Source organism: Schistocerca serialis, chromosome 3 (assembly GCF_023864345.2).
Source record: "Schistocerca serialis cubense isolate TAMUIC-IGC-003099 chromosome 3, iqSchSeri2.2, whole genome shotgun sequence".
Classification (NCBI taxonomy): domain Eukaryota; kingdom Metazoa; phylum Arthropoda; class Insecta; order Orthoptera; family Acrididae; genus Schistocerca; species Schistocerca serialis.
In genome coordinates this window covers 407,263,059-407,290,773 of record NC_064640.1, presented here as the reverse complement: position 1 = coordinate 407,290,773, position 27,715 = coordinate 407,263,059, and the positions used below count along the sequence as shown (strand labels likewise).

Below are 27,715 nucleotides of genomic sequence, written 5' to 3'. Positions count from 1 at the left end.
TTCTACCTATTTCAGGCTAGTAGATCTCGGTAGAACCTCGAGTTATTCTCAACTGAAATGGTTTGTGTTTGTGTATGTTTATTGTATTTGTGTGTACTGGTATATTACTTGCAGTGTTGTATGTCAGGACACTACATGATATTCAGTAGTTGTATGTTTGTCTTATTGTTGGTAGTTGTCGTATATTCTATGTGATACCTTACATACACGTGGTACTACACAGGTTAAATGCTGATTGAGCATTTGATACATGGACTACGTGAATTTTAGTTTTACATGAGGAATACACTTATGGTTGTAAATTTGTTAATAGAAATAAAATGTAGTTCATTGCTACATGAGTGCAGTATTCCTTAAATAACTTAAAATAAATTAATACATTACATTTTTAGTTTTATACATACTTTATACAGAAAACACATTTGATATATAAAATTCATTGATTGTAGCTTTACATAAAGAAGAGAATATACTTCTGTCTACACATAATAAGACGAATAATGTATTACTGCTTGTTTGCAGTATACTTCAAACAATATGCAATGTGTCACTGGGGAAGGGGAGCCTCGGAATAAAAGTTCTTCGAGCTTTCTCCTTCCAAGCGACAGTACCTTATTACTAGAGCCTTAGTATATGGTGTCAATGTTTGTTTGTTTCACGATTATTACTGTCAGTTGAGTATTTGTGACTGTGTTACGGCATGCAGTTTCATGTGTCGTTGGTTTGGGTCCCTTACCTGTTGATCCCTTCTGTGTCATGTTCACTTAGTGTGTTGGTTTCTTCCTCGGTTTCGGAATCTGAGGTCGTGCTTGTGTTGTCCCATGTGGTCTGTTGTGTTGTTTGCGCCTGTCTACGCTTTCTTCCATATGGGTTTTGGCGCTTTTATTCTTCATGCAGTGTGTTCGATACAATATGGGCTACGCTATTTAATGTGTTCCAATTATCGGGATTGCGTATTATTCTGGTGATGTCACTGTCGTTCTGTATAGGTCTCATGTGTGCCAACGTGTTGCATAGCAGTGTGACATGTTCTGGTGTTCCAGCTTCTCCGCAAATGCATATTTCATCGTTAGTTAGTCTCATGCGGTTTAAGTGTACCGCGTACGGCCTGTGGCGTTTCATGAACTGGACTTGGAATGCCGTGGCTTAGTTTTTGCGATGAAAAAGCCAGCGGTCCGAGGCAGCTACTGCGCATGCGCGCAAACGCAAATCTACCTTCCCGCGACCCGACGCTCATGTGACAGGCGAGTGAGGTTAGTGCAGTACGTGCGAGGTTGTCGCCGGCAGAACACCTTAGCCTTTTCAAACAGCGTACTACTCTGCAGGTATGGAATTTATATTTCAATGATTACCTTCAAGTTGTGTGTTGATGCCACTCGACTGACTTAAATTATTGATCAGATACTAGCAGACATGCATAAACCCAGAGAACAACTATTTCGTCGTTGCACCCTGCAGTTCCGGTTTATCGACATCAGTTTCGATTCATCTCGCCTATTTTGCGTTTGATGTTCGCAAATCAGTTTTACTGAAATCGCGATATTTACTTTTGTACTTAATATTCAGTGTTTGCAACAGTTATTTTGATGCAGCAGAACGGAAGAGCACTGTTGCAGGGGACGCCGTGTCGCACTCGTTGAGCTGTGCATTTGTATAGCCACACATCAGTGGCCACACCATTGCTAAGTCAGGCCGTAAATAATGTGCAATAAATAGTATTATTGTGTGTCCTGGAGTCGCATTTGCGAGGAGCAACGTTTTCAAATCACAGTCCGGTCATTCAGATTTAAGTTTTCAGTGATTTACCAGAATCGATTACGGTGAAAGCCCGGATGTTTCCATCGTAAAGAACACGGTGAGGTTCCTTCTCTATCCTTGTTCTATGTAGTTGTGTGCTCCACCTTTAATGACATCGAGCAGAATGCTAACCCTGAATATTCCTTTTCTTCATTGTGTATTCCTATGAAGTATGCAAGCGGTTTTCTTCGACTGTGGTTGTGTAACAAAAAGCACGTACTTATTGCAACGCATATTAAGGGTTTTTTTCATCCCTTTCACGTTCTTGTGCAAGCTATTATTAACTTTTTGTCTTCTTTACAATTGCTACGGAATATCTACGTAGGAGACGGAGCAATTATCGTGGCCTTGGGGCTGAAAGCCGCGTCTTAGAATTTTCTAAACAGGTTTCCGCGAAAAGTACTGCCTTTCATCCAGTGTACACTGGTTAGATTTTTAAGGATTGCTGCCAGGTTAGTTTGCCGAACAGACTTATTATCACTCGCACTCCTCGTCGTTGTCTTCTTTTTCTTTAGTGTTCAACCCTGAGGTTGGTTAGCCATTCCACTTTTCTTTCGCCTCTTTGCTCATTTCCATATATGTAGCACACCCTAAAACACTTGTAATCTGCTGTGTGTATGACACCGTTGATCGTCTCCAACGATTCCTTCCCTCAACAGCTCCTTCTGCTATTATTCCAATGATATTGTATCTTAAAATATGTCCTATGAGATTTTCTCTTCTTCTTTGGATGCGCATTCAGAAAGGTCTGGTTTTCTAAATTCTTCTCAGCACCTCTTCTTTGGTAACAATATCTTACTGACTGATCTTCAACATCCTTTTGCAGCACAAACTCTACAAGGCTTCTAGCTGTCTTCTCTGTTGTTTTCCTATTGACCAAGTTTCACACCCATATAGGACCATATTCCAAGCAAATGCTTTCATGACCTGTTTTCTTATTTCCTGACTGGTGTTCTTATAGATGAGTAAGCTCTTTCTCAAATTAAATATTATTTTGGCCTGTTGTTTTCTGCTCTTCTTTATATTCACTTGATTTCCTCAGTCACTCAGACCTAATACGGATCTCAAAGATGTGAAATATTCCAGTGTTGGACTTTCAAGTACAGTCGACTCTTGGAGGGTCAAGGGAAGAAATTGAAATTACTGAGAATTCAAATTAATAGAAGTTCCAATAACCGAGAGGGATGAAGGAAAAAAATATCCAATAAACGAGAATTTGATTGAAAATAAATTGTAGTACATACATGTTACATACATATGTAAATTTATGTTTATTTTAATAATGCCCAAAATAATACACACATGTACGAGGCGAATCAGGAAAGTAATGAGACTGACAACACTGGGAGCGACCTGGCAACGCTGCGTTGTTCTATTTGAGTAGATCGGTGTGATCATCCCATCCAGATGCTCAGTCCGAGTTCTCCGTCCAGTCATTACGTGGTTTTTGAGAGCGTCATTTGTGAAGTCGTATTTTTGTTGTATGTTGCAAAAATGGAACAGCGGAATTCAGAGCAACGTTATCCCAGCTAGTTTTTTGTTAAGCTTGGGGAATCTGCGAGTGTGACCTTTGAAATATTAAAACAGGCCTATGGGGAACATTCCTTATCAAGAGCACAAGTTTTTCTCTGGCGCAGATCGTTTTTGGAAGGCCGAGAACACTTTGAAGATGAATGTCGCTCTGGGACCCCTTCAGCTTCAAAATCTGACGAAAATGTCGAACGTTTGCGTGGTCTTGTGAGATCAGACCGACGTTTAACCGTAATAACAAACTGTGTCAACCAAGTATGTTACAAAGATGTCCTTGAAAGGCTAGAGAAAAGGGTGAATCTAGTGAGACCGGACATTGCAGACTAGTGGATGCTGCATCATGACAACGCTCCTTGTCACATTGCTACTTCCAACGCCGAATTTTTTACCTCAAAAGGCGTACTTGTTGTTCCACAGCCCCCCCGCACGCCCCACATCCTGCCCCTTATTCTCCTGATCTGAGTCCTTGTGACTTTTTCTTTTCCCGAAACTGAAAAATGCCTTACAAAGACGTCATTTTGGAACTCTGGAGAACATTCAAAAGTATGTGACTGACACTATAAAGGCCCTATCAGTTGAAACCTTTCCGCACTACTACCAAGTCTAAGAACAACGACTCCGCCGATGTATGGCTGCTGAAGGGAACTACTTTGAAAGGGACGGTAAGGTTGTTTGAAAAAAAAAAATTAGTAGGTAAAAAAATCAGTCTCATTACTTTTGTCACACACATTGTACACATATGGTACATTCATACAGTACATGAAAAACAGATCAACGAGAATGTTACACTTCATTGTGAAAAATAGTCGGTGATTTTCCTTAGAGAGAGCGAACTTCCATCAAACATGTCCATTTAATTTTCGATAGTGATGAGAGCGGAGGAGAAATCATGCGTTTTCTTTCTGAGGACGTAGCAACGTAGGGTATGGACAGATGACCTTGCCTCGCTCAATATGACTGGAGTTAGTGGTTGTTCTTTGTTATCTTCCTCGTCCTCAACCTTACAGGCCAACGATTCAGCACCGGTTAGGACACTATGGACAGCGATGCCGTCGTCAGCATGAGCGAAACCCTCAAATGTTAATTCACCACAGCTGGGTAGGAGTTCCCAACCTGAGTCTGGCGGGTGCAAATGGCTCTGAGCACTATGGGAATTAACTTCGGAGGTCATCAGTCCCCTAGAACTTAGAAGTTCTTAAACCTAACTAACCTACGGACGTCACACACATCCATGCCCGAGGCAGGATTCGAACCTGCGACCGCAGCGGTCGCGCGGTTCCAGACTGTAGTGCCTAGAACCGCTCGGTCACTCTGGCCGGCGAGTCTGGCGGGAATGAATTCGTTGGCTGTAGCGGTCAAAACTGTTACGTTCACCCTTTCACATTTTGCAGTGCTATCCAGCAAGAAGTGGAACAATTTCTCTGTGGTAGAGAGTTTTAAATTTTATATTATGCCCTGGTCCAACGGTTGCAATCTTGATGCCGTTTTGGGTGGAAAAAAATCAGTTTTACGTGTTGTAATCGTATCCAAGAACTGTAGAATTCTACGTTTCTTCTTTTTCGTATTACTACTAACCGAAGTCAGCCATTCATTAAACAATTGTGTCATCATCCACGATTTTCTAGTTTGAGTGATAAGTTATGGGGAGCGATTTTCTTCCCTCTAAGCAGTGTGGTTTCGCACGTTTCCCTGTTTTGAGTGGCTTCAACTTTTGAGATACCTCCGTGTTACTGGCTAGAAGGATAGTTATTCTGCCGTTGTTCAATTTTGCTCCACGACACTTCTCGCCTTTGAATGCTAGGGTGCGATCAGGAAGATATTTAAAGAAAGCCCGATTTAATTTGTTTTGTATTATGTTGTGTGGGTCGAAGTCATTCAGAAGTTGTTTTAGTTCATCAATCCATTCAGTACAAAGGGAATTGTCCACGATGGCCCCCTCTCCCAAGATTTTTTTTAATGCGATAGGGTGACGTTTTCTAAAATTTGAGAGCCACCCTTCACTTTCCGCAAATCCTCCAATCCCGATAGACTGAGCAAAGACTTGGCTTTCCTTCAACATCAAACAACCCACGGGAACGTTTTGCCCTCTGTACTGATTTGTCCACTTAAGCAAGCACTTCTCAAGACGGGGAAATTCGTCCTGTCGTGACATTTTTCTTCATGTGCCTGATACATTTCCAATGACACGATCTTTATTTTTTTAAATCATCGGTAATGTAGATGGTAAAATATTGAACTGTTTTGCAACATCTTTTCCCGAAACTACATCTCCCCAAAGCTTGAATAACAAGCTTTTATCATTAACTGACAGACACTTGTTCCTTCTAGCACTCGTGGCGTATCACAGTTTCAAGAAACACGGATCTACAGTCTGAGAATCACAGAAGTAGGGGGATATCAATGGAAATCACAGAAGTAGGGGTCTTCAAATTGTATAAAGTGTTGGCGAGATGTCCTCACCACTGCAACTTCGGGTTACTGAGGGGACCAAAACACACTGAGTGTTTCAATTCATCGAGCATTTTTCAGGGGACCAGCAAAAGTTTCAGATTATTGAGAGTTTCAAGTTATCGAGAGTCGACTTAATTTTGTATGCAATCTCGTTCGTAGATAAAACGCAATTTCGTAGCATCGCACCACTAAATCATAGCCTTTCATATGTTTTACCTGCATTTGAGCTTACAGTGTTTTTCCACTTCATATCTACACGTTTTATCGCTGGTAATTTGTACAACTTGAGGGACTCTAATTACGGCTCATTACTCATGAGGCCAAAGGCTACAACAGTTGCACCTTTCTTTAAGAAGACAGTATACATTTATCTTTAAGTGCTAACTGCCAGTATTACTACCATACTGATATTTTATCAACATGATGATATCGTAAACTAACATAGCATTTCCGGAACGCAACGTAATAACATTGCAAAGTACTTGAGTTGCAGGCACTTGAATACTGTTGTGATGACGAGGACAACAGTCGTCAGAACTGCAGACAAAACGAGCCGAAGGCTCAAAGATAACACAGGTGCAGTGTGTACATCTTCACATTTATGGTAAAAGAACGAGGATAACATTCATCTGTCTAGCTGATCTATATCTACATCTATATACATACTCGGCAAACCACAATACGGCAGGTGGCGAAGGGTACGTATACCACTACTTGTCATTTCCCTTCCTGTTCGACTCTCAAATAGAGCGAGGGAAAAACGAGTGTCTATACGCCTCTGCACAAGCCCTAACTTTAATTACGTTTTCGGTCCTTACGAGAAATGTACGTTGGCGGCAGTTAGATAGTTCTGCAGTCAGCTTCAAATGCCGGCTCTCTAAATTTACTCAATAGTGTTCCCCAAAAAGAACGCCGCCTTTCCTCCAGGTATTCCCGTTTGAGTTTCCGAGGCACCTCTATCATACTTGCGTGTTGATCGAACCTACCGATAACAAATCTACTACAATCCTTACGTGACCGCTCCAATTCATATCGCTTTGCAACGTTACGCCCAGTTATTTAATCGACGCGACTATGTGAAGCAGCGCACTACTGATACTATATTCGAACATTAAGGGATTGTTTTTCCTGCTCATCTGCTTTCACATTACATTTTTCTACATTTAGAGCAAGCTGCCATTCATCACACCAATTAGAATTGTATTCTCCTACAGTCACTGAACGACATCTTCCCGTACACCACAGCATCACCGAGCGAGGTGGCGCAGTGGTTAGCACACTGGACTCGCATTCGGGAGGACGATGGTTCAATCCTGCGTCCGGCCACCCTGATGTAGGTTTTCCGTGATTTCCCTAAATCGCTCCAGGCAAATGCCGGGATGGTTCCACTGAAAGGGCACGGCCGACTTCCTTCCCCGTCCTTCCCTGATCAGACGAGACCGATGATCTCGCAATTTGGTCTCTTCCCACCAACACCCAACCCCAACCACAGCATCTTCAGCAAACAGCCACAGATTGCTGCCCACCCTATCCGTCAGATCATTAATGTATATAGAGAACAAGAGTGGTCGCATCCCACTTCCCAGGGGTACTCCTGACGATACCTCTGCCTCTGATAAACATACGTCATCAAGGAGATCATTCTGGCTTTTAGTACTTAAAAAAGTCTTCGAGCCACTCACATAGCTGGGAATCTATTCCGTATCAACTCAAACTGATACGTATACCCTTCTCCATCATCCTTGAAAGTCTGTAACATCATCACGGAATCATCCTGTATATTTACTCGCGCCTGCGTCTGTAACTTTGACGCTCTGTAGCGTCTTTGGATGACGTGTCCGGAAATGGGTTCCTATGTAGAACTTTATCAACTAAGTCTCCTCTACAATGTCTAGAAGCGTGGAATATGAATTGTGAAACACTGTGTATATCAGTGCTTCGTAAACTAATGCCAAGTTCATGGCAGAGGGCACTTACTATTATATCACGTATTAGAGTTTGTTGCCATTCTCTCCCGCCGGAGGTTCGAGTCCTCCCTCGTGCATGGGTGTGTGAGTAGTTCTTAGCATAAGTTAGCATTGGCGGCCGAAGACTTCCGGCATAAGAAGTCAGCCTCATTCTGCCAACGGCCTTGTCAAAGAAGGCGGAGGAGCGGATAGAGGTTCAGGGCAATCTCTTGTCCTAGGGGTGGGAAATTGCCCCTAAAGGCGGAAGAATCAGCAATGATCAACGACATGAGGATGCAGAAGGCAATGGAAACCACTGCATTAAAGACACGTAACGTGTATCCACAGGACACGTGGCCTGTAATTGAAGAAGTGTTATGATGATCTCTCCATTGGCAAAAGATTCCGGAATAGTCCCCCATTCGGATCTCTGGGAGGGGACTGCCAAGGGGGAGGTTACCATGAGAAAAAGATTGAATAATCATCGAAAGGATAACGTTCTACGAGTCGGGGCGTGGAATGTCAGAAGCTTGAACGTGGTAGGGAAACTAGAAAATCTGAAAAGGGAAATGCAAAGGCTCAATCTAGATATAGTAGGGGTCAGTGGAGTGAAGTGGAAGGAAGACAAGGATTTCTGGTCAGATGAGTACCGGGTAATATCAACAGCAGCAGAAAATGGTATAACAGGTGTAGGATACGTTATGAATAGGAAGGTAGGGCAGAGGGTGTGTTACTGTGAACAGTTCAGTGACCGGGTTGTTCTAATCAGAATCGACAGCAGACCAACACTGACAACGATAGTTCAGGTATACATGCCGACGTCGCAAGCTGAAGATGAACGGATAGAGAAAGTGTATGAGGATATTGAAAGGGTAATGCAGTATGTAAAGGGGGACGAAAATCTAATGGAAATGTCGTGTGACTAGGGCCTCCCGTCGGGTAGACCGTTCGCCTGGTGCAGATCTTTCGATTTGACGCCACTTCGGCGACCTGCGCGTCGATGGGGATGAAATGATGATGATGAGGACAACACAACACCCAGTCCCTGAGCGGAGAAAATCTCCGACCCAGCCGGGAATCGAACCTGGGCCCTTAGGACTGACAGTCTGTCACGCTGACCACTCAGCTACGGGGGCGGACGAAAATCTAATAGTCATGGGTGACTGGAATGCAGTTGTAGGGGAAGGAGTAGAAGGAAAGGTTACAGGAGAATATGGGCTTGGGACAAGGAATGAAAGAGGAGAAAGACTAATTGAGTTCTGCAACAAGTTTCAGCTAGTAATAGCGAATACCCTGTTCAAGAATCACAAGAGGAGGAGGTATACTTGGAAAAGGCCGGGAGATACGGGAAGATTTCAATTAGATTACATGATGGTCAGACAGAGATTCCGAAATCAGATACTGGATTGTAAGGCGTACCCAGGAGCAGATATAGACTCAGATCACAATATAGTAGTGATGAAGAGTAGGCTGAAGTTCAAGACATTAGTCAGGAAGAATCAATACGCAAAGAAGTGGGATACGGAAGTACTAAGGAATGACGAGATACGTTTGAAGTTCTCTAACGCTATAGATACAGCAATAAGGAATAGCGCAGTAGGCAGTACAGTTGAAGAGGAATGGACATCTCTAAAAAGGGCCATCACAGAAGTTGGGAAGGAAAACATAGGTACAAAGAAGGTAGCTGCGAAGAAATCATGGGTAACAGAAGAAATACTTCAGTTGATTGATGAAAGGAGGAAGTACAAACATGTTCCGGGAAAATCAGGAATACAGAAATACAAGTCGCTGAGGAATGAAATAAATAGGAAGTGCAGGGAAGCTAAGACGAAATGGCTCCAGGAAAAATGTGAAGACATCGAAAAAGATATGATTGACGGAAGGACAGACTCAGCATACAGGAAAGTCAAAACAACCTTTGGTGACATTAAAAGCAACGGTGGTAACATTAAGAGTGCAACGGCAATTCCACTGTTAAATGCAGAGGAGAGAGCAGATAGGTGGAAAGAATACATTGAAAGCCTCTATGAGGGTGAAGATTTGTCTGATGTGATAGAAGAAGAAACAGGAGTCGATTTAGAAGAGATAGGGGATCCAGTATTAGAATCGGAATTTAAAAGAGCTTTGGAGGACTTACGGTCAAATAAGGCAGAAGGGATAGATAACATTCCATCAGAATTTCTAAAATCATTGGGGGAAGTGGCAACAAAACGACTATTCACGTTGGTGTGTAGAATATATGAGTCTGGCGATATACCATCTGACTTTCGGAAAAGCATCATCCACACAATTCCGAAGACGGCAAGAGCTGACAGTGCGAGAATTATCGCACAATCAGCTTAACAGCTCATGCATCGAAGCTGCTTACAAGAATAATATACAGAAGAATGGAAAAGAAAATTGAGAATGCGCTAGGTGACGATCAGTTTGGCCTTAGGAAAAGTAAAGGGACGAGAGAGGCAATTCTGACGTTACGGCTAATAATGGAAGCAAGGCTAAAGAAAAATCAAGACACTTTCATAGGATTTGTCGACCTGGAAAAAGCGTTCGACAATATAAAATGGTGCAAGCTGTTCGAGATTCTGAAAAAAGTAGGGGTAAGCTATAGGGAGAGATGGGTCATATACAATATGTACAACAACCAAGAGGGAATAATAAGAGTGGACGATCAAGAACGAAGTGCTCGTATTAAGAAGGGTGTAAGACAAGGCTGTAGCCTTTCGCCCCTACTCTTCAATCTGTACATCGAGGAAGCAATGATGGAAATAAAAGAAAGGTTCAGGAGTGGAATTAACATACAAGGTGAAAGGATATCAATGATACGATTCGCTGATGACATTGCTATCCTGAGTGAAAGTGAAGAAGAATTAAATGATCTGCTGAACGGAATGAACAGTCTAATGAGTACACAGTATGGATTGAGAGTAAATCGGAGAAAGACGAAGGTAATGAGAAGTAGTAGAAATGAGAACAGCGAGAAACTTAACATCAGGAATGATGGTCACGAAGTCAATGAAGTTAAGGAATTCTGCTACCTAGGCAGTAAAATAACCAATGACGGACGGAGCAAAGAGGACATCAAAAGCAGACTCGCTATGGCAAAAAAGGCATTTCTGGCCAAGAGAAGTCTACTAATATCAAATACCGGCCTTAATTTGAGGAAGAAATTTCTGAGGATGTACGTCTGGAGTACAGCATTGTATGGTAGTGAAACATGGACTGTGGGAAAACCAGAACAGAAGAGAATCGAAGCATTTGAGATGTGGTGCTATAGACGAATGTTGAAAATTAGGTGGACTGATAAGGTAAGGAATGAGGAGGTTCTACGCAGAATCGGAGAGGAAAGGAATATGTGGAAAACACTGATAAGGAGAAGGGACAGGATGATAGGACATGCGCTAAGACATGAGGGAATGACTTCCATGGTACTAGAGGGAGCTGTAGAGGGCAAAAACTGTAGAGGAAGACAGAGATTGGAATACGTCAAGCAAATAATTGAGGACGTAGGTTGCAAGTGCTACTTTGAGATGAAGAGGTTAGCACAGGAAAGGAATTCGTGGCGCGCCGCATCAAACCAGTCAGTAGACTAATAACAAAAAAAAAAAGTTTAAGTAGTGTGTAAGTCTAGGGACCGATGACCTAAGCTGTTTGGTCCCTTAGGAATTCACACACATTTGAACATTTTTGTTGCCATTCTATTCGGAGCGTGAAAGGATGATTGCTTAAACGCATCCTTGTTCGCTGTAATTAGTCTAATGTCGGCTTTGTTGTCGCTATGGGAGAAATTTATAAAGGGCTGTAGTATATTTAGTGTTGTCCCTAAATTCCTCACTTGATACTGATTCTTCCAACTTTGTAAGTAGCCTTTCGTCGGATAACTGACATCTACCTTCAAGTGTTTACCAGTTCAGGATTTTCAGCATTTCCGTGACGCACTCCCATGGTTGGAGAAAACTTATGATCATTCATGATGCCCTTCTTTGTATACGTTGAGTCTCCCCTCTTACTCGTAACTAGTATAATTTCCACATACTTGAGTAATATGGATGGGACATGCAATTGTTTTGCAAGCAATTTCATTTTTAGACTGACTGGATTTTCCATGTATCTTGCAGTGAACCGAAGGCTTCACCTACGGTTGTGCCTGTATGATCATTTCAATTCATATCCTCACAAATTGTTACACATGGGTATTTGTATGAGTTGACTGATTCCAATTGTGACTCATTGATGTTGTTGTCGTAGGATACTATTGTGAGGTGCATAATTTCAGTTTTTAAATATTGAAAAAAAGTAGTCAATCTTTGCACCACTTTAAAACAATATTAGGATGTGATTGAATACTTGTGCATCTGTTTTAGGTAGTACTTCACTGTAGATAATTGCATCATCTTAAAAAGATCTGAGGTTGCTATTAATACTGTTTGTTCATTAACCTATAACATCAAGAGCAAGGGTCTCACCATATATCCCAGGTTCACGCCAGGCCTGATGCTGTTTTTAAAAATATCGGGAACTCGGCACATCGATATTTTAAAAATATCATTATTGGCCCTAGATGTATCGATGCAAAAATTATCGACGTACTGGCCTATAAAAATATCGGTTGCGCATTGTAAATATAGCAAATGTACGAGGCCCTTAAATCTTGCTTCATGTCTGAAAATAATGTTCCCATTACAGTTAGGCTTTTTCTGCAAAATCCTGTGGCTGAGGGTTATCTATGGTTTCTTCATAAGGATCTCCAACTACCTATACAAACAGATATTGGGCACTACCGGTAAAAAAGACTGCAGTGTAAGTGTATTCTGTCCTGAGTGATATTGTGCCAAGTCTGCCAAAAAAGACTGTAGTGTAAGTGTATTCTGTCCTGAGTGATACTTTGCCAAGTCTGCAATACAGGTCTAAAAATAACTTCGTTCCCCTAACAGAAAGAGATGTCATCTCTATAGGTGACAATGAGCAACTTGTTAATGTGTTCTGTGTGCAGTGATTACATTAGCAAATGGATGAGACAGTACGATGAACTAACTGTGTTCAGTTGGTTAATTCTTAGTAAAGAACTTAACTGGGAAAGAGCGAAAAAGTTGTAGCGTATTTGAAAAACAGATATGTCCTTGTGGATGACAGTGAATCGTTTGATGAAGTAAATCGGCTAAAAATATTTCTAAGTGAACAGCTTCGACTTGAAACCAGATAAACATTTTTAGAGAAAGTTGAATCTGATAGTCTGATCTCATGGGTTGGAGTTGGGTTGTTTGGGGGAGGAGACCAAACAGCGAGGTCGTCGGTCTCATCCGATTAGAGAAGGATGGGGGAGGAAGTCGGCCGTGCCCTTTCAAAGGAACCATCCCAGCATTTGCTTGGAGCGATTTGAGGGAACTCATGGAAAACCAAAATAAAGATGGCCGGACGCGGGATTGAACCGTCGTCCTCCCGAAAGCGAGTCCAGTATGCTTACTACTGCGCCATCTAGCTTGGTTCTGATCTCGTGAACAATCGTTCTGAAGATGAATATTCATAACTTTTAAAATTGTGCAATAAGTTTTTTCGATTCCTGCCCACAACGCAATTGTGGAAAGGATATTTTCCTTATTAAATATACGTTGGACTGATGAAAGAAATAGACTTTCTGTACAGTGTGCAAAGAATCTGTTGATCGTCAGTTATAACTACATTGACGGAGAAAAATCGCGGTACCAAAAAACAGTTAATGTAGAGTAACGAAATTTCGGGAACAAATTTGTCCAGGTAATAAATTTAAGTGATTAACATTGCAAGATCACAGCTTAATGTAAGCACGGGATAAGCCATTGCAAATGCGAAATGCTGGTACGTTAATAAACGGTATAACCACCAGAATTTTGAATGTAAACATGCAAACGTAAATGCATTGTGTTTTACATTATGCCGGGTGTCAGTTTGTGGGATGGAGTTCCATACCTGTTGCACTTGCTGGATCAATACAGGGCGTTTAATGCTGGTTGTGGATAACGCTGGAGTTCGCTGGGTTACAACAGTGATGTGTGGGCGAGCGTTATCCCGTTGGAAAACACCACCTGGAATGCTATTCATGAATGCCAGCACAGCAGGTCGAATCGCCAGAGTGACGTACAAAGTTGCAGTCAGGGTGCGTGGGATAACCTCGAGAGTTCTCCTGCTGACATGCGAAATCGCACCCCAAGACGAAAACTCCAGGTGTAGGTCCAGTGTGTCTAACACGCAAACAGGTAATGATCATATAAAATTAATTGTTGGTAAGGCGGGTACCAGGTTGAGATTCATTGGGAGAGTGCTTAGAAAATGTAGTCCATCAACAAAGGAGGTGGCTTACAAAACACTCGTTCGACCTATACTTGAGTATTGCTCATCAGTGTGGGATCCGTACCAGGTCGGGTTGACGGAGGAGATAGAGAAGATCCAAAGAAGAGCGGCGCGTTTCGTCACCGGGTTATTTGGTAACCGTGATAGCGTTACGGAGATGTTTAATAAACTCAAGTGGCAGACCCTGCAAGAGAGGCGCTCTGCATCGCGGTGTAGCTTGCTCGCCAGGTTTCGAGAGGGTGCGTTTCTGGATGAGGTATCGAATATATTGCTTCCCCCTACTTATACTTCCCGAGGAGATCACGAATGTAAAATTAGAGAGATTAGAGCGCGTACGGAGGCTTTCAGACAGTCGTTCTTCCCGCGAACCATACGCGACTGGAACAGGAAAGGGAGGTAATGACAGTGGCACGTAAAGTGCCCTCCGCCACACACCGTTGGGTGGCTTGCGGAGTATCAATGTAGATGTAGATGTAGATGTAGGTTGGTGGAAGGACCTCAAATGGCCTGCTTCTAACCAACACACAGCCATGACTGGCACCGAGGCAGAACCAACTGTCGTCAGGAAACACAACAGACTTCCACCCTGCTCTCCAATGAGCTCTCGCTTGACGCCACTGAAGTCGCGAATGGCGGCGGTTTGGTGTCAGTGGAATACAGGCTACAGGGCACCTGGCTCGGAGCTGTCATTGAGGTTACCGATTTGTAGCAATTCTTGTGTCACTATGGTGTCAACTACTGCTCAGATTGCTACTGCAGATGCAGTACGATCCGTTAGAGCTATACACCGAACACAATGGCCTTCCCTGTCGGTAGTGTCACGTGGCCATCCGGAACCCGGTCTTCTTGCGACCGTACGTGACCACCGCTGCCAGCAGTTACGTACAGTGGCTACATTCCCGCCAAGTCTTTTTGCAATAGTGCAGAAGGAACATGCAGCTCCTCGTAGCCCTTTTACACGATTCATTTAGTCTCAGTGGTGTGTTGATAATGGCGTCTTTGTCATCTTAAAGACATTCTTGACTACCATCAACTTACCACGTCCAGTCGCAAAGATAAGTAACGTTCACTACCATTACAGAGTGTAGTCCACATTTGCATCCTCATACTGGGGGTAATAGCGCCGGAATTTGAACGGACGTCTTCTTTCAGATGTAGAAACACGCCTACCAACTTTCGAAGAAGGTTCGAGGAAGCTAGAAATATGCTTTTGTTGAAAAGTGACCCAAGTGGTTCACATAAAGATTGATTGTAATACCCTCCAGTGTTTTTCTTTGGAAATATGGTAACCCCAGTCGTAGCTCCAAAGAAGAACTCAAATTTCTACTTCTGAACATTTCCATGTTTTTGAATTAATAATCGGAAAATATTAATGCCGAACAATCTGGCGAGTGGCCTGGTCGCCTAATCCACTAGTAATGACCTCAACAAAATAAAAGCGAATAACTGAAGCCCTCGATATTGCTAACCCAGCGCACAACCATATTATCTCCAATGACCTACGCTGTACGTCTGACAACGCTACAGATCAGATATCCCACACAACCTACAATACAAAAAATAATGTAGTTGTAAAAAATAGCCGGCTGCGGTGGCCGTGCGGTTCTAGGCGCTGCAGTCCGGAACAGCGGGACTGCTACGGTCGCAGGTTCGAATCCTGCCTCGGGCATGGATGTGTGTGATGTCTTTAGGTTAGTTAGGTTTAAGTAGTTCTAAGTTCTAGGGGACTGATGGCCTAAGATGTTAAGTCCCATAGTGCTCAGAGCCATTTTTTTGGAAAAAATACACTCCTGGAAATTGTAATAAGAACACCGTAAATTCATTGTCCCAGGAAGGGGAAACTTTATTGACACATTCCTGGGGTCAGATACATCACATGATCACACTGACAGAACCACAGGCACATAGACACAGGCAACAGAGCATGCACAATGTCGGCACTAGTACAGTGTATATCCACCTTTCGCAGCAATGCAGGCTGCTATTCTCCCATGGAGACGATCGTAGAGATGCTGGATGTTGTCCTGTGGAATGGCTTGCCATGCCATTTCCACCTGGCGCCTCAGTTGGACCAGCGTTCGTGCTGGACGTGCAGACCGCGTGAGACGACGCTTCATCCAGTCCCAAACATGCTCAATGGGGGACAGATCCGGAGATCTTGCTGGCCAGGGTAGTTGACTTACACCTTCTAGAGCACATTGGGTGGCACAGGATACATGCGGACGTGCATTGTCCGGTTGGAACAGCAAGTTCCCTTGCCGGTCTAGGAATGCTAGAACGATGGGTTCGATGACGGTTTGGATGTACCGTGCACTATTCAGTGTCCCCTCGACGATCACCAGTGGTGTACGGCCAGTGTAGGAGATCGCTCCCCACACCATGATGCGGGTGCTGGCCCTGTGTGCCTCGGTCGTATGCAGTCCTGATTGTGGCGCTCACCTGCACGGCGCCAAACACGCATACGACCATCATTGGCACCAAGGCAGAAGCGACTCTCATCGCTGAAGACGACACGTCTCCATTCGTCCCTCCATTCACGCCTGTCGCGACACCACTGCAGGCGGGCTGCACGATGTTGGGGCGTGAGCGGAAGACGGCCTAACGGTGTGCGGGACCGTAGCCCAGCTTCATGGAGACGGTTGCGAATAGTCCTCGCCGATACCCCAGGAGCAACAGTGTCCCTAATTTGCTGGGAAGTGGTGGTGCGGTCCCCTACATCACTGCGTAGAATCCTACGGTCTTGGCGTGCATCCGTGCGTCGCTGCGGTCCGGTCCCAGGTCGACGGGCACGTGCACCTTCCGCCGACCACTGGCGACAACATCGATGTACTGTGGAGACCTCACGCCCCACGTGTTGAGCAATTCGGCGGTACGTCCACCCAGCCTCCGGCATGCCCACTATATGCCCTCGCTCAAAGTCCGTCAACTGCACATACGGTTCACGTCCACGCTGTCGCGGCATGCTACCAGTGTTAAAGACTGCGATGGAGCTCCGTATGCCACGGCAAACTGGCTGACACTGACGGCGGCGGTGCACAAATGCTGCGCAGCTAGCGCCATTCGACTGCCAACACCGCGGTTCCTGGTGTGTCCGCTGTGCCGTGCGTGTGATCATTGCTTGTACAGCCCTCTCGCAGTGTCAGGAGCAAGTATGGTGGGTCTGACACACCGGTGTCAATGTGTTCTTTTTTCCATTTCCAGGAGTGTATTTCGGTGTTCTGTTCTCTTTCTCTTTGAGCATGGATGACGTCACACGCCGCATCATTCCGTCATGGGACAAAGCCGATATCCACTGTCGGTAGATTCAATTGACTCAAAAAGGTAAGAGCCCCTGGTCCCTTGGTCAATTTCAGTGTATACAGTGCCTAAGTACAGGGGGTGGGCGAAAATTTGGAAACACTAAAAACCCAACATATTTCCATGCCTAGTACGGTGTAGGAAAACCGTTGCTATTCAAACCAGCTTCCAGTCGTGTCAGAATACAGGTCCTGTGTCGTTTTCAAGGGAATCTTATACCATTTTTCCTAAAAAAAATAATGGCAAATTCAGGTAACGATGATGCATGTGCATAGCGATCACGCGCCCTTCTCTCCAAAGCAGACGGCAAAAGCTCAATAATACTGAGATATGGTGACTGTGGTGGCGAGGAAAGATGTGACAGTTCATCCTCGTTCTCACAAAGCTAGGTTTGGACGATGCGAGCTGTCTGAGCAGGTGTCTTGTCGTCTTCAAACACAACATAACCATTGGGGAACAAATATTGTACCATAGGATGGACCTGATAAGCCAGAATGGTCACTTAGTGATTGTAAGTACTGCGACCGTGCACAGTAACCATGGGGTCCATCGAATACCATGATATGGCCGCCCAGATAATCACCGAAACCCTGCAATGCTTCACTCTTGGCAGCTTGGTACGGTTGGACCACTTACGCCAGACGTTAACTCGGCTAGAAATTTGAAACAGTGTGAAACAAGACTCATCCAACCAAATGTTTTTCTTTCATTGTTCTATGATCCAGTTTTTATGCTTTCGGCACCACGTTTCCCTGTTATGGTTATTTGCATCACTGATGTGTGAATTTGGAATTACAGCTCACCCTGAAATTCCCACCTTATGCACCTCTCTTCGTGGTGTGTTGGTGGTGACAGGGTTCGCGAATGCGGCATTCAGTTCTTCAGTGACTTTTGCAGCTGTAGTCCTCTTCTTTTTCGTCACAATACTTTTCAATGACCGACTGTAAAGATCACTCAACACACAGTTTCGTTCGTGTTGTGACTTAGCGGATAATCTTTCTCCACTTCACTGTACGCGATATAAATCTTCGATACAGTGCCTCTTGAAACACCAAACACTTCGGCTACCTCGGTTTCGGAAGCACTCAGCATACGACCACCAACAGTTTCCCCATGTTCGAATTCACTTGCCTCCATTTAGGTGCAGGAAGGCCGCACGGAGTGACCGCGCGGTGTGAGGCGTCATGTCACGGACTGCGCGGCCCCTTCCGCCGGAGGTTCGAGTCCTCCCTCAAGAATGGGTGTGTGTGTTGTTCTTAGCATAAGTTAGTATGAATAGTGTGTAAGTCTAGGAACCGATGACCTAAGCAGTTTGGTTCCTTAGAAATTCACACAGATTTGAACACATTTCGTGCAGAAAGCATCACAACAACGATACATTGTACGCAAAAGAAAGGATGATTCAGCTAAGCATTCTCCTCATACATGTCTTTAACTTTCACACAAAAAGAATTGCGAAGAAGATCTCAGCAAACGACATATAGTCTCTTTTCATAGTTACATTATAAGGATATGAAATGTAGATGGCAATAGCAAGAAAAGCGTTTCTGCGGCGAAGTACTTCGTTAACATGGAATAAAAATTTAAGTACATCACTCAGCTATCCAAACACTATTCGCGACCCCTCCTCACAGCTTTATTTACGCCAGTACCTTATCTCCTACGTTTAAAACTTCGCAGAACTTCTCCTGCGAAACTTTACTAGCACTCCTGGAAGAAAGGGTATTGTGAAAACATGCCTGGCAACAGCCAGTGGGATGTTACCAGAATGAATTTTTCACTCTGCGGAGGAGTGTACGATGGACATAAAACTTCCTGGCAGACGAAAACTGTGTACCGGACTGAGACTCCAACTCAAGATTTTGGCTTTTCGTGCGCAAGTGCTCTGAGCAGCTGAGCTATCTAAGGCTGTGTCTAAGCCGTGTGTCCGCAAATTTATTTAATTTGCAGGAGTGCTGGTCACGAATGGTTCGCAAGAGAACTTCTATGAAGTTGGGAACGTAGGAGATAGATAATGGCGGAATTAAAACTGTGAAGAGAGGTCGTCAGTCGTGCTTGGGTAGCTCAGCTGGTAAGAGCGCTTGCCCACAGAAGGCAAAGGTCCAGAGTTCGAGTGTTGGTCCGGCACACTGTTTTAAACTACCAGGGAGTTTCGTATCAGTAAACATCCCACTGGCTTGGGTAAACCGTGTCTCCACGGCTTGCTTTCTTCCAGGAGTGCTAGCCCCGCAAGTCCCGCAACTTGGATGAAGTTGGGAAGGTAGGAGATGAGGAACTGGGGGAAGAAAAGTTGTTAGGACGGGTCGTGAGTCGTGCTTGGGTTGCTCAGTTGATAAAATTCGCAGCTGTTTACTTGTCGTCGAGTGCGGACGCAGCGTAGCGGTGCATGGTGGTATGACGTCTAGTGTTTGGTAGAACTACACTACTGGCCATTAAAATTACTACACCAAGAAGAAATGCAGATGATAAACTGGTATTCATTGGACAAATATATTATACTAGAACTGACATGTGATTACATTTTCACGCAATTTGGGTGCATAGATCCTGAGAAATCAGTACCCGGAACAACCACCACTGGCCATAATAACGGCCTTGATACGCCTGGGCATTGAGTCAAACAGAGCTTGGATGGCGTGTACGGGTACAGCTGCCCATGCAGCTTCAACACGATACCACAGTTCATCAAGAATAGTGACTGGCGTATTGAGACGAGCCAGTTGCTCGGCCACCATTGACCAGATGTTTTCAGTTGGTGAGAGATCTGGAGAATGTGCTGGCCAGGGCAGCAGTCGAACATTTTCTGTATCCAGAAAGGCCCGTACAGGACCTGCAACATGCGGTCGTGCATTATCCTGCTGAAATGTAGGGTTTCGCAGGGATTGAATGAACGGTAGAGCCATGGGTCGTAACACATCTGAAATGTAACGTCCACTGTTCAAAGTGCCATCAATACGAACAAAAGGTGACCGACACGTGTAACCAATGGCACCCCATACCATCACGCCGAGTCATACGCCAGTATGGCAATGACGAATACACGCTCCCAGTGTGCGTTCACCGCGATGTCGCGAAACACGGATGCGACCATCATGATGCTGTAAACAGAACCTGGATTCATCCGAAAAAATGACGTTTTGCCATTCGTGCACCCAGGTTCGTCGCTGAGTACACCATCGCAGGCGCTCCTGTATGTGATGCAGCGTCAAGGGTAACCGCAGCCATGGTCTCCGAGCTGATAGTCCATGCTGCTGCAAACGTCGTCGAACTGTTCGTGCAGATGGTTGTTGTCTTGCAAAGGTCCACATCTGTTGACTGAGGCATCGAGACGTGGCTGCACGATGCGTTACAGCCATGCGGATAAGATGCCTGTCATCTCGACTGCAAGTGATACGAGGCCGTTGGGATCCAGCACGGCGTTCCGTATTACCCTCCTGAACCCACTGATTCCATATTCTGCTAACAGTCACTGGATCTCGACCAACGCGATCAGCAATGTCGCGATACTATAAACCGCAATCGCGATAGGCTACACTCCAACCTTTATCAAAGTCGGAAACGTGATGGTACGCATTTCTCCTCCTTACCCGAGGCTTCACAACAATGTTTCACCAGGCAACGCCGGTCAACTGCTGTTTGTGTATGAGAAATCTGTTGGAAACTTTCCTCATGTCAGCACGCTGTAGGTGTCGCCACCGGCGCCAACCTTGTGTTAATGCTCTAAAAAGCTAATAATTTGCATATTACAGCATCTTCTTCCTGCCGGTTAAATTTCGCGTCTGTAGCACGTCATCTTCGTGGTGTAGCAATTTTAATGGCCAGTAGTGTATTATCAAGTGTTTTTACGGGTTTGGCTGTACATCTCCCAGTCTTGTAAGTGCTTAACATTAGCATTTCCCTCTTGTTCATCATGTTGGGATGTCTCAGGAAAAACGCGCTAAAATTTTCATTCGACAGCAATACTCGTCATGTTCAATCCACTGCCTTGGAAATCAATGAATGGTTACGTGGTAACTTCGGTATTTCAGGATATTATGCATTATTAATGTAGACTGATAGTGGAAAGTATTGTGTGTTTGTCAAATTGTATAACTCTGTGTTGTTGGACAAGATTTTAACGAAAATTGAGGGAGAAGTTCAATTCCGTCGCCGTGATGATTCTGTTAGCATGGTAAAAATTTATATGGCTAACAAGAGCTAGAAACTGCTCGAATTTTGAATCTTCCCCTAGAACTAGGAAATAATGATTTTGTACAGGTTCTTTCTAAATTTTGCAGATTAAACACTTTAATTTGAAAAGTGGTTCAGTAAGTACAAAGTTCAGTGTTATAACGGCATAAGGTTAGTGCATGTTCGTTAAAATTGACGTGCCATCCCACATTACTGTTATCTGGCTGCAAGGACCCGTTAGAAACCAACGTGTTATGTTTGTAACGAATCAGGACACCTTTGAGGAAATTGTCCGCAGCGGGTGTTCGTTTTGAGGAACAATTTATAACAACGTACTAGACTGCAATTACAGGATATCACAGCAGACGTAACAGACCGCCCGAGCCAGGCCACGCAGGGAAGCAAACAGCAGCCGACGGACGGAGGAGCACAACAGGCTACATCGCAGCAACAGCTGAGTGTGGGCACAACAGCCGACAAGGAATTCGGAATACGCTTCCAAAACAACTTTCACTCTCACTGATGGCTCTGCTGTGGACACCACTAGAGGCTTTGAAAAAGCCGCCAGAGAAGCCGCTCAAGCCCAAGGTATTGCAAAATCGTGACGGGTGAAGACCAAACCGAATTTAAACGTATCTCGTAACAAAATGAAGAGAGAAGAAGTGAAAGAACACCGAAAAGACAAAGGTAAGATAGACACGTGAATAGCACAAACAGAAAATGATCCTGGACCATAAAATCGGGGACCTGAATAAGTGGTGATACATTAACTGTTAGTTATATGGATAATAGAAGAGTGCTCACGTTTTTAACGTTAAATATTTACGGGATAAGGAATGAAAAAAAAATATTTTGGAAGAAATTTCTTAGAACTAATGATATCGATATTGCCGATTTACAAGAAGTCGTTTGCGCAGAGATAGGTTCCTTTCAGCCATATGGTGTATATAACAACATTGGCATTGGTGGCAGTTGTTGCTGTATTTTAACCAGGGGTGGATTAGAGGGATTAGAGTTAGAGGCTGCACAGAAAGAGCCGTGAGGACTCATAGTCAAAGGCGTTCTGAATGAGATATCCCTTTTAAATCTACACGCTCCCTCCTGATCCAATAACAGAGCTGCAGTGGCAAAGTTCTTTTTTTTTTTTTTTAACCGGAGATGTCCTATATTATCTGAGGCAGTATCATCATCGCAGGAGATTCCAATTGCCAATTGCATTCTAAGGGTGACTGACGCGAAAAGCGCTTCGCCCTTCTGTGGTCCGCTGCTGCTAAACATGATCGGATGTCTGAACTCGAAAGATCTGATTGAGCGGCATGGCATCACGCGTGCTCACTATACGAATGTTAGCAGCAGCAGCGCCAAGGCTTGACAGAACCAACATCACAACGGGGATGACTATGCAAGATGTCGATGTAAACTCTGTCAGCTTTTCCAACCAGCACCTGTGGATCTTAAAGTAAAGGTCTCCCTCATTCCAAAGTAGTTGGTAGAGGATGCTGGAAATTAAATTGTAACCTGCACTATATACCACGGCTAAAAGCAAAGTTCAGTGCTCGTTTCAAATCGAGGATAAACCGGAAACGTTACTTTTGTAGCGCGATTGAGTGGTGGGAGATCCTTGCAAAATCCGGTATTCGGAAACTATTTATAAAGGTCGCCTACAATGTTAATGGAACCAGGAGAATTAACATAGAGTACTAATACCTTATCACTTGTGAACTGCAAACAAAAGTAGGCCAAGGGGAAGATCGAGGAAATTAATTTTAAAAAAATTTGTTGTTGTTGTTGTTGTCTTCAGTCCTGAGACTGGTTTGATGCAGCTCTCCATGTTACTCTATCCTGTGCAAGCTTCTTCATCTCCCAGTACCTACTGCAACCTACATCCTTCTGAATCTGCTTAGTGTATTCATCTCTTGGTCTTCCTCTACGATTTTTACCCTCCACGCTGCCCTCCAATGCTAAATTGGTGATCCCTTGATGCCTCAGAACATGTCCTACCAACCGGTCCCTTCTTCTTGTCAAGTTGTGCCACAAACTCCTCTTCTCCCCAATTCTATTCAATACCTCCTCATTAGTTATGTGATCTACTCATCTAATCTTCAGCATTCTTCTATAGCACCACATTTCGAAAGCTTCTATTCTCTTCTTGTGCAAACTATTTATCGTCTATGTTTCACTTCCATACATGGCTACACTCCATACAAATACTTTCAGAAACGACTTCCTGACACTTAAATCTATACTCGATGTTAACAAATTTAAAAAGAAAATAATAGAACTGCAGGAAAGGGAACTAGAAGGGAAAATTCTCACCTGCAAGGATTACAGAAGTATAACAGATGAGAAGCGAAGTATTTATCACTTCACAAGCAACGAAAGAGATGCAAACAGAGATTTTTATGTAATATTCCGTCTAAGTTATGAACGAGTATATTAGTCGTGAAGGAATAAGTGAACATTTCCAAAGACAGTAAAGTACACAGCCGTCTGATGCTCTGAAACTGGCTCAGCTGCTACAGAACTGTACGCCACATCTAACAAAGGAACCAGTATATGAGGAAGAAATTGAAGATGTTCTCAAACTTCTATCAAAGCGCAGGAGCCCAGGAGCAGACGGCATCCCCTTTTATAATTACTTGTGGTCTACTATTAAGAAAGAGTTCATGGAAGTTGCAAGGGAGAAACAGCGATGTGGACAACTGCACTCAAGAAAGTAACCCGTAATTATCGTTCTCGTTCCCCAGAAACCGATCCCATGGAGAATAACGGACTCCAGGCCGGTAAAGTCGTTATGCGCTGACTCGAAAATAATTTCTCGTGTCGTAGCAGCAAGCTTAAAGCGAGCGCTTCCAGATATCCTTGGGCCGGAACAGACGCGTAGCATACATAACAGAAGTATTACAGTTGGACTTTCCTCATTAAGGGATACGGCCTTCTACTAATGGAAGCATCAAAAACAACCACTGGGGTGTTTGAACATAGATCTAGAGAGAGCTTTCGATAACGTCAGCAGTCAATATCTAAGGAATGTGCTAAATCATTTCAGATATCCTCAGGAAACAATAGGTGCAAATCAACGAATATTTCGCGAAAGCATTCCAGATCCGACGTTCTGTCCGGCAGGGTTGTCCCTTATCAATGATTCTGTTTGTCAGCTCCCTAGAACCTTTACTCCCTACAATCAGGACTCGGTATGAGCATTTCATGTTGGTGTACAACGATTCATCGTGAACGCTTACGCTGATGATGGTACCATTATAATTACAGAACCCAAGACATCACAGAAATATCAGCAAAGATTTGTAAAGAAGCAGCAGGGGTAAAGATGAACAAAGGAAAAACAGAGCTCTTGTGGCTACATGAAGATGCCCATCCCATACCACCCCCTTCTCCGTATGTGTTGAAATGGAAGTGCAAGGAGTGAAATTAAGGTAACACATTAAGGAGTTAATTGACACCAGTTCCCAAGGAATGGAAGAAAAAGTGAGAGGTGCCCTAATAGCGAACAGACAATTAAGCATCATTCAGACAATCGAATGTATAAACATACTGGGCCCATCGACAAAGTGGTCTGTGGCACAAACCATACCCATTGACAGGAAATGTATCGCCCAAGTTAAAAAGTACACAGGGTGGTTTATTTGGAAAGGTAGTTTCACTTAACGGAGGTAGCCTAGTTTTCACGGATTGTGAGGCAAAATGTTGAGCCCTTATAGTGAAAAATCTCATAAACACTCTCAAATTAAGGGCTAGTCGGTCGGACTTACTAAAAGCTGGGTGGGTATCGTGACGGGAAACAGCTTACCTGTTTATAAATGATTTAATCCTAACGGCTGTTCGACGCCACAGAATAAAACTGACTAGTCATCCGCACTGCCAGTACTGTGGAATTGTTCACACTGCCGTACACCAACTGTAGGTTGCTCCAGAATTGCAGGTCTGTGAAAATGGATAAAGTTTAAATCGGCGGTGTTGTTACCAACGAGTATTAATGAACTAAATACCGATAAAGTAAAATACATGGACGTTAAAGCTTTTCCAGCGTCCAAGACCAGAACACTTGCATGGTCTATATATATGTTTTCACATACACTGAAGATCCAAAGAAAGTGGTACACCTGCCTAATATCGTGTAGGGTCCCCGCGAGCACGCAGAAGTGCCGCAACACGACGTGGCATGGACTCGACTAATGACTGAAGTGGTGCTGGAGGGACTTGACACCATGAATGCTGCAGGGCTGTCCATAAATCCGTAAGAGTACGAGGGGGTGGAGTTCTCTTCTGAACAGCACGTTGCAAGGCATACCAGATATGCTAAATAATGTTCATGTCTGGGTAGTTTGGTGGCCAGTGGAAGTGTGTAAACTCAGAGTAGTGTTCCTGGAGCCACTCTGTAGCAATTCTGGACGTGTTAGCTGTCACATTGTCCTGCTGGAATTGCCCAAGTCCATCGGAATGCACAATGGACATGAATGGCTGCAGGTGATGCTTACGTACGTGCGACCTGTCAGGGTCATATGTAGACGCATCAGGGGTCCCATATCACTCTAACTGCACACGCTCCAAACCATTACAGAGTCTCCACGAGCTTGTTCTTTGGGGAAGGAGACCAGACAGCGAGGTCATCGGTCTCATCGGATTAGGGAAGCATGGAGAAGGAAGTCGGCCGTACTCTTTCAAACGAACCATCCCGGCATTTGCCTGGAGCGATTTAGTGAAATCACGGAAAACCTAAATCAGGATGGCCGGACGCGGGATTGAACCGTCGTCCTCCCGAATGCGAGTCCAGTGTTATGCGGAAGGGTTGCACTTCTGTCACGTTGAATGATTCTCTTCAATTGTCGTTGGTCCCGTTCTTGAAGGATCTTTCGCCAGCCACAGCGATGTCGGAGATTTTATGTTTTATCGGATTCCTGGTATTCACGGTACACTCGTGAAATGGTCGTACGGAAAAAGCCGTAGTTCATCACTACCTCGGAGATGTTGTGCCCCAACGCTCGTGCGCCGACTATAACATCACGTTCATACTTACCTGAATCTTGATAGCCTGACACTTGTCTTATATAAGCGTTGCCGGCTGCAGCGCCGTATTCTGGCTGTATACATAGCTCTGTATTTGAATACGCATGCCTATACAAGTTTCTTTGGCGCTTCAGTGTACTACGTCTTTAACGAGGGAGGAGAGTCTATTGATGACTTTAAACAACACATCATTCATGAAATACAAGAAATTCGCAACAATAAATGGACAAGAGAAAAGTTTTTTTTTCAATTTATCCGTCTTACGTAAAAACAACGATGGAAACAGGGAAAAAATCGACAAACATCGCAATGATGACGAAGTAACCACCGCCAAATACAACGCGTACTTAAGATATATCTCTTATCTACTACTGCTAAATACACATTTAGATATGTATAGAATTAAATACGTTCGTACCTTAACTGCCTGGTAATTGGGACAAGAGGAAATTACTTTTGTTTCATATTTACACTTTACTGTGGTCCACCCACAAACCATCGCTGTGTTCCAGTGAGATACCCACTCTTGAAGAAAAAATTTAATGTAATTGCTTATATGAAAGACCGAAATTAATTTGATTACAGAAGAAGTATAACATTCATTAAGTAAGACTTTAGTTTCAATTCAACAGATTCTAGATGGGAAAATTTATAAAATTAAAAAAAAAATTAAAAACGAAACAAATAAAAAATTCTAAGACGCACGTGTCCATAAAAAAAGTAAAAATAAGAAAAAGTTGTTAAGAGCACATCCCCGCGAAAGCCAATGGACCCGAGTTCCGAGTCTCGGTCCGGCACACAGTTTTATCTGTCAGGAAGTTTGATAGCAGCGCACGCTCCGCTGTAGAATTAAAAAGTTCATTCTGGAAAACTATGAGTTAGGAAGCCGTTTCTGCAGGTATTTGCATGCAGTGCAGTCTAATACGGAAGTGAAACGTAGGCGATAAACATTTCAGAAAAGATAATGAGTAGCAGAATTTGAAGTATGGTGCAACAGAAGGACACATACTGAGACATCAAGGAATCGTAAACTTGATAATGGAAGGAAGAGTGGGAGGTAAAAATTGCAGAAGGAAGCAAATACTTAAATACAGTAAGTCAGTTCAAATGGATGTAGGTTGCAGTAGTTACATAGAGTTGAAGAAGATTGTACAGGATATAGTAGCGTGGAGAGC

The 27,715-nt window shown here is 43.8% G+C and overlaps 1 protein-coding gene across 1 annotated transcript in view; it reads left to right on the top strand.

Moving 5' to 3' along the window:
* Window positions 1–1,216: 1,216 nt before the first annotated feature.
* LOC126470269 (regucalcin-like) overlaps window positions 1,217–27,715 on the top strand; it is a 101,160-nt gene continuing 74,661 nt past the window's right edge. Inside the window, exon 1 of the mRNA XM_050098008.1 lies at window positions 1,217–1,325. The gene's annotated coding sequence lies outside the window, so the exon portion shown is untranslated. The remainder of the gene's footprint in view (window positions 1,326–27,715) is intronic.